The 8,411-nt window shown below is 42.1% G+C and overlaps 1 pseudogene; it reads left to right on the plus strand.

Moving 5' to 3' along the window:
• Positions 1-4,940: 4,940 nt before the first annotated feature.
• LOC140498052 (14-3-3 protein zeta/delta pseudogene) lies at positions 4,941-6,232 on the plus strand (annotated as a pseudogene).
• The last annotated feature ends 2,179 nt before the right edge of the window (positions 6,233-8,411 follow it).

Here is an 8,411-nt window from a genome sequence, read left to right on the forward strand (position 1 = left end):
TATGTTTTTCGCTGATCTCTGTCTATTCCCATCTTTGCAGTGAAGTCACCAAGTATAAATGTACATATTGGTTTCATTTGGTTTTCTTGTATGTATACCTTGGTTCATAAGGTATTCCCTCGAACTTCTTTCTCCCTTCATCTTCCATAAGCTATGTTGATGTACTAGAGCAATCATTTTTATGGTGGTCTTCGGATTTTTAGGGACAGATACCAGATCTGTGACTTCATGGAATAGAGAGCTCTTTCCGCCAACTCAGACTGGCCTTACATTCTAAGAGAAATGGATATAGACCAGAGGTTGAATGATTTATCTAGGGTGACACAGCCAACATGTATGAGACATGGAATTTGAACTTCAACCTTCCTGTCTCTCTGAAGATCAAACGATTCTCTCTCTCTCTCTCCCTCCCTCCTTCCCTCTCTCTCTCTCTCTCTCTCTCTCTCTCTCTCTCTCTCTCTCTCTCTTTCTCTCCCTCCCTTCCCCCTCCTATTGTAAGTGCTTTACCCATGTTAGGTTTTAAAATGATAATTAACATAATCACTGCAACACAAGATGACCATAGGACCTATGAAATGATGTTTCTTGTTTTCTTTGGATAGACTCATTCTTCCAATTCCTTTATTTGTCTTTGGGAGCAGACCTATTTAGATACACTTTCCTTCTCTTTTCTGTTTGACTTATGGCAAGAATGTCAAGCATGTTTGCTCACTGCTCATTGGGCCTTGGGGCTCATATTTGGGCACCAACTGCCAAGTCAGTGTTTACAGACAATCTCAAGACCATGACTCTTGATGCCCTACATTCCCTTTTCTTTCACTCTGTCACTACCCCTGCAGGAGCGGGAGGCTAGCAGGTGTCTGAACACTTGTCTGTGTGTAGACAAAGAAGGAGACACAGAGTTGAACAGGAAGGGGAGGGGAGGATGACCTATAAGGAGCTGAAATATTATTTTAATGATCCCTCTCCAATTTCTCCTTGAAATAAAGGCTCAGTTTTAAGTTATTTTTTAAAATAAATTTTATTATTTTTGATCAAGAAAAATTTGCCTTTTCTCCTTCCTCTCCCCACACTATTGAGAAGGGAAGACAAAACCTCTGTTATAAACATGTTTAGTCAAATAAATCAAATTTCTGCATTGGTCATATCCAGAACACAAAGTCTCATTCAGTCTTTCACCTATCTATCAGGAGGGGAGGAACAGGGATCATCACAACCCTCTGGTCATTGTACTGATCAGAGGTCCCAAGTCTTTCGAAATTGTTGATCTTTGTAATCTTGTTGTTGTATAAACTGTTTCCCTGTTCTACTCAGTTCCCTCTTTTTCATACAAGTTTTCCTAGTGTTCTATGAAACCATCCTCTTTATAAGATAGGTGGTGCAGTAGATATAGCACTGAGTGTGGAATCAGGAAGACTGGAGTTCAAATCTGACCTAAGTCACTTCCTAACTCTGTGACTCTGGGCAAGTCTACCTCAGTTTCCTCATCTGTAGGATGATGGTGATGAATAATAACACCTGCCTCCCAGGGTTGGTATGGGGATCAAATAATACAATATCTGTAAAATGCTTTGCGACCTTCATGGTGCTACACCAATGGTAACTATAATTATGATTTCTTACAGCAAAATAAATTTTATCACATTCATATACTATAACTTGTTCAGCCATTCTCCAAATGATGGTCACCTCCCTCAATTTCCAATTCTTTGCCACCACAAAGAGTCACTATCAATATTTTTATGTATCATTAGAGTTTGATTTAAGATGATTTTCCCTTAATCTACTCTCCTTTTTATTTTGTTTTTTCCATTCTCCCCTTTCTTCCTATTTCCAAATTGAGTGACATGTGTTTCTGTACCCAACTCTGTGTTTATATTCTTCCTTTCTTTAACCAATTCAGATGAGAATAAGGTCCAAATGTCAGCCACTTCCTGCCCTGATGTCTCCCTCCTTCATTGTAGAAATGTTTACTTGTGCACCCTAAGTAAGGTCATTTTCTCTAGCCTTCTCTTTCTGCCTCTCTCCACAGCTGGCCGGTGTTTTTCCATTCTTATCTTAAGATAATCAAGATGTAACAGAACCACAAGCAAGCCTTCTCCCTACCTAGACTCCCTTTATGACCCCTGATGATGACAGAGATCTGAGGGGACACGTGTGTCACCTCCCCCTATTAAAATGCAATCAATTTATCTTTGTTTAGTTCCTTAGAATTGTTTGATTCCTTTATATGCTTCTCTTAACTCGTGTTTGAACTTCCAACTTTCTACCCAGCTTTGGGCTTTTCATCAGCAGAGTTGGCAAGACCTCTATTTCACGAAAGATTAATTTTTCCCCTGTAGGATTATATTCCATTTTGCTGAGTATTTTACTCTTGTTTGTAAGCCTGTATCCTTTTCTATGGAGAATATCATATTCCAAGCTTTCCATTGCTTCATAGTACTTGCTGCTAAATCATGTCTTTTCTTAACTGTGGCCCTGTAGTACTTGAATTTTTTGTTTCTGGCTGTTTGCAGTACTTTTCTTTGACTTGGAAACTCTGTATTTTGCTTCTTTTCACTTTGGAATTTCTCCCAGAATGTGACTAAGAGATTATTTCTACATCTGCTTTGCCTTCTGGTTCTAAGAAATCTGAGGAGTTTTAAGATTTCTTGAGATTGATAGGTAGGCTCTTTTTCTGGTAATGGCATTCCAATAGTCCAGTAATTCTTAAATGATCTCTCTTCCATCTGTTTCCACATCAGTTGTTTTTCATATGAAATGTCTTAAATTTTCTCCCCCCCACCCCCAGTTTTCTGACTTTAATAACTTTTATTTTATCATGGAGTCATTAGCTTCCATTTGACCCATTCTGATTTTTAGGGTGTTTGTTGCTTGAGTTTGTGCCTCTTGTGCTAAGCTGGTAATTCCATTTCCATTTCTTTCTCCCATAATTCTCTTCCTCTCCTGCCAAATTCTGTCATTTCACTTACATTGTTTTTTTAATAATATCTTAAACTTTAAAAAAAAACCGTCTCTTGCTTTATTTCTTCAATAAAAATTCCTTGAATTTGTGTTTGAGTTGTGTTTTCCTTTGAAATTTTGCTTGTAATTGTTCTGTAGTCTTTCATTTGCGGTATTGAAATACTAGTGTGTTGTCTTTCTGACTTCATTTTGCATCAGTTAATATGAGTTTTCCTCTGCTTCTCTGTTTTCATCATTTTTGACATCAGAAATACCCTATTACAGTAATGTCAAACTCCCATAGAAATAGATCCCTGCAGGATGCATATTGAATTAGAGAACCACAAATTCACATTATCTATGCTCTATTTTGTTTGTTTGTTGTTAAATTTTTCCAGTTACATTTTAATCTGATTTGGGCCACACTGGCTGCAGAGAGGCCATGAGTTTGATGACTCTGCCTTATTTTATTGACGTTCCATGGCCATTCCCAAATCAATGGACTTCTACTTTGCTGCCATTAAAAAGACTGGAGTGTATGTAGGGCCATTCTTTTTGTCACTGACATCCTTGAGGCACTAGTGGGTCAGAAACCAAGACTTGAACCTTGGTCATTCTGTCATATGACCTCTCTTGACTTCTGCCTTGGTAGGATGATTTTGACAGCTGTGCTGAAGGTAGATTAGAGAGGGAAAAGGTTAGGAGCAGGGAGACCAATTGGAGACTGTCATAGCCTCCATGTGAAAGAGGATGAGGACCTGACCCTGGACTGTGGCCTTGTGAGGAGAGAGAAGGGATAAAGGCAAGAAAATGGCAGAGGTAGAAGCTACAAGGCTGGATGTGATGAGAGAGAGTCAGGATGCTAGGATAGCTCTGATCCTGACCAATGTGGGTTCCTTTCAGTTCTGACATTCTAAGTGCTGTGTTCCAAGAATCCTCCCAGTTCTAACATCCCATGTTATTTGGCTACAATCATATATCAACTGGTTTGAGCAAAAGTTCTTTATTTTTTGGGGGGTCACAGATGTGGAGTGAGAGAATGAGGAGTGAATGGGTAAGGGGACTGACAAGCTGGAAATTTTCCCAAAGAGACAACTGGTATTCTGACATTTCCTGTTCTGAGACCCCTCCCAGCTCTGACAGTCTATTTTCTAAGCCCCCTTTTAGCTTTGACCTTCCCTGTTCTAAGGTCCCTTCCAGCCATGACATTCCCTATTCTAAGGTACCTCTCACCTCTGATCTTTCTTGTTCTAAGTTCCTTTCCAGTTCAGATATTCCATGTTCTGGGGCCCCTTCTAATATTCTGTCTTCCTAACTGTCAGATATTTCTAGGAGACAGATAGTGCCCAATGTTCCCAGTGATCTAGACTGGCTACCCTAGCCTATTTTTGATGTGGAGGAGTGGGATGCCTCCAAGGCAAGTGATAACCTTTCACCTGGAATGTTTTTCCATCCTGCCAACTGCAGGACAAAAGAAACCTAAGGAAGGCCTCCACCCACAGAGGAGGCCTCCTTCCTGGGTCAGGGTTTACACATGGTAGGTGCAGCCTTAGGGTTTGGCAGTTCTCAGTAATGGCTCCTCTAAAAGGGGGATTAAAAGATTGGTTGGAACCAGGGTTATGTGACTGCCAAGGATATGGAGGATGTCTGAGGCTGTGACCAGGGTTGGGGAGGAGGGTATGACCTCCCTCTTTGCTGCCCTGACTCTGCTCCACTTGGGGGTTGGCTTAACTTTTGGGCATTCCAGTTTTGGAAGAAGTTGACCATCTAGAGAGAATCTAGAAGAGGGCAATGAGGGTGGGAAAGGGTCTTGACCCATTTCATGAGGAACCAGAGATATTCAATCTGGAGAGAAGACTCAGAGGGAATGAGAATGTTGTCCTCATGTCTTAGAAGAGGGATTAAACAGTCTCAGCCCCGCTGCTGCCTCTGCCACTGCCCAGAGACCACTGAACCCTGCTTCTGTCTGTCTACCGCAGCTGCTCACTCATGAACATTCAGTCATGGATAAAAATGAGCTGGTGCAGGAGGCCAAATTGACTGAGCACGCTGAGAGATATGATGACATGGCAGCCTGCATGAAGTCTGTAACTGAGCAAGGAGCTGAATCATCCGATGAGGAGAGGAATCTTCTCTCTGCTGCCTACAAAAATGTAAGGGCTCGAAGGTCATCTTGGAGGGTTGTTTCAAGTATTGAGCAAAAGACAGAAGGTGCTGAGAAAAAACAGCAGATGACCTGAGAATACAGAGAGAAAATTGAGACCAAACTAAGAGATATCTGCCATGATGTACTGTCTCTATTGGAAAAGTGTTTGATTCCTAATGCTTCATAAGCAGAAAGCAAAGTTTTCTATTTGAAAATGAAAGGAGAACACTGCCGATGTTTGGCTGAAGTTGCTGCTGCTGATGACAGGAAAGGAATAGGGATCAATCACAAGCCTATCAAGAAGCACCTGAAATCAGCAAAACGGAGAGGCAACTGAGGCATCCTGTGAGATTGGGTCTGGTGTTGAACCTTGTGTTCTACTACAAGATCCTGAACTCTCCACAGAAAGCCTGCTCCCTTGCAAAGACAGCTTTTGATGAAGCCATTGCTGAACTTGATACATTAAGTGAAGAATCATACAAAGACAGCACACTAATGATGCAATTCCTGTGAGACAAGTGGACGTTGTGGACTTCGGACACCCAAGGAGATGAAGCTGAAGCAGGAGAAGGAGGGGAGAATGAACCAGCCTTCCAACTTTTGTCTGCCTCATTCTAAAATTTACACAGTAGACCATTTGTCATCCATGCTGTCCGACAAGTAGTTTTTGTTTACGATTTATGACAGGTTTATGTTACTTCTATTTGGATTTCTATATTTCCCATGTGGTTTTTATGTTTAATATTAGGGGAGAAGAGCCAGTTAACATTTGGGGAGTTATCTGTTTTCATCTGAGGTGACCAATATGGGGATATGGAATTTTCATACACGTTTTACATGTTTGGCATATACATTGTGATTTCACACGGCCAGTGTTAAAACAGTTTCCATGTCTAAGCAAAGAAAACTGCCTACATATTGGTCTGTCATGGTGGGGGGATAAAGGGATAATTGGTTCCAGCCACAGGTGTAGTTATTGTGGGTACTTTAGGGTTGGAGCACTCATGGCTGTGGTAGAAAAGATGTCCCATAGATATTACATGTCATTCCCTGTGTATCTGTGGAATACACAATCTCAACATGAACACCTTTATGACTGCAGTTGCAAAAGTGTTCCTTAAGACAAAGTTTTAACCCAGTCCATTTACTCTGGAGAAGGGCAGAGACGGTTCACATCCCATTCTTTGGAAAGTTACCTGCTGTTTGCTTTCAGTATTTTTGCTACACTCATTTTATTTGTATTTACATGGTTTAGGCAACCTAAGGCCAAATGTACAAGTAAAGATGCAGTAAAAATGAATTGCTTGATATTCATAAAGTCACTATATCAAGCACAGCAGTAAAACAAAAAACCCACGTATTTAAAAAAAAATGAAGAGGGATTAGCTGTGTTTTGTATGTCCCCAACGCACAGAACTAGAACCACTGGGGGATGGTTTGCTGCTGTTCAGCAGTTTTTCAGTCATGTCTAGCTCTCCATGACCCCATCTGGGATTTTCTTGGCAGAGTGGCTAGAGTGGGTTGCCATTTTACAGATGAGGAAACTGTGGCAAACAGAGTTAAATGACTTGACCAGGGTCAAACAGCTAGTAAGTGTCTGAGGCTGGATTTGAACTCAGGAAGATGAGTCTTCCTAACTCCAGGTTCATCAAGCTTTCTACCCAGAAGAACTGAGCACCAGTGCAGTGGGCTGCCCTGGGACAGCTGCACCTCACTGGAGACCATTAAGTAAGGCTGATGTGAAGGCCATAGTACATCTGAATATGGTATACTAAATCTCTAGGAGTCAGTCTTTCCAACTCTGGCATTTGGTGATTCTCTGACCTGGAAGGGGCATTCGTGACCATCTATCCATAACCTTTATTTTACAGGGGGATCATCTGAGACCCCAGCTTTTCACTCCTTGCTACAGAATAGCTTTCCAATGCTCCACCATCTTGTGTGTTCCATGCACATCAAGATTTTTTGGGAGAAATACATCTCCTTGTGGAAGATTCTGACAATGACCTCAATCACCCTCCCACTGTTTATTTTGACCAGTATATCTGGGCTGAGACCTTGTTTGTAAGTCGGTCTCTCCAAATTTTGGGGTTTTTTTTTCCAATTTATGCCATCCCTCCCTCCCCTCAACCTGCCCTGGCAAGCAATGTGAGGTCAAATCTCACCTGTGCCATGAGCCTATGGTGGTGACATCTGGACCAGCTTCTCCTGGATGGCTCTTGATGCTGTCTCCAATCTGGGTCTGGGGATATTGCTTTCTCCTGGTTCTCCTTCTACCTAGACAGATAGACTTCTCCTTCTCAGGGGTCCTTTGCAAGATCACCTTTTTTGACAAGCCTCCGAAGTATGAGTGTGTGGCTCAGTCCTCCATCCTCTCCCCACTCTCCCTCTGGGCGATCTCACCACTGCCATTTAATCATCATCTCTCAGTAGATGATTCCCATGTCTACATAACCAGTCTGAGTCTCTCTCCTCAGCTCCTGGTCCATTATCTCCAATTGCTTGCTGGACATTTTGAATCAAATATCCTTTGAACACCCTGGACATCTTGACAGAGAGTTTCAAACTCAGTGCATCCAAACAAAGCTTGTCTTTCCCCAAACTGAGCCCTTTCCCTAAGCTCCCTGTTGTGTTGAAGGCAGCAGCACCCTACCAGTCACCCATACACAAGCTTGGCTCCCACTCTTGGCTCCTCCTCTCCCTCATCCCACACATCCAGACAATAGCTGAACTTTGTCATATTGGCCTCCATGACTGTGGTCTCCACTCTCACAACCACCGCCCTCTGCTCCTCCTGCTTGGCCTCCCTGCCTCAAGTCTTTCCATCCTCCATACCTCTGCCAAGGTGATTTTTCCCAAATACAGCATGGATCATGTTATTTCAGCTACTCATTCCAGTGACTTCCTCTGTTCCCTACATCACATACAAAACTCCCATATTTGGCAGCCACTGGTACAGGATGACCTCACTTCAAATTCAGGATCATGTATTTACTAGCTGTGTGACCCTGGGCAACTGTAAAATGGAGATAATAGCAACCACCTCCCACAGGCTTTGTAATGGATCAGATGAGACAACATTTGTAAAGTGCTTGGCATTTGTCTAGTAAATACTTGGCATCTTCCTTCTCTCACAACCATCCATGAGGAAGGTGCTCACCCAGGCACTCCCCACAGGTTCAGGACCCTATCTCAATAACAAGAGCAGCAGTTTATACCTCCAGAGTGCCCAACACTTTCTAAAGGGTTTTCTTCACAACTAACTGACAAGTAGACAGTTTTATGATAATCTCCCCATTTTACAGATGGGAAAATTATACCA

Source organism: Notamacropus eugenii, chromosome 4 (genome assembly GCF_028372415.1).
Source record: "Notamacropus eugenii isolate mMacEug1 chromosome 4, mMacEug1.pri_v2, whole genome shotgun sequence".
NCBI classification, from domain to species: domain Eukaryota; kingdom Metazoa; phylum Chordata; class Mammalia; order Diprotodontia; family Macropodidae; genus Notamacropus; species Notamacropus eugenii.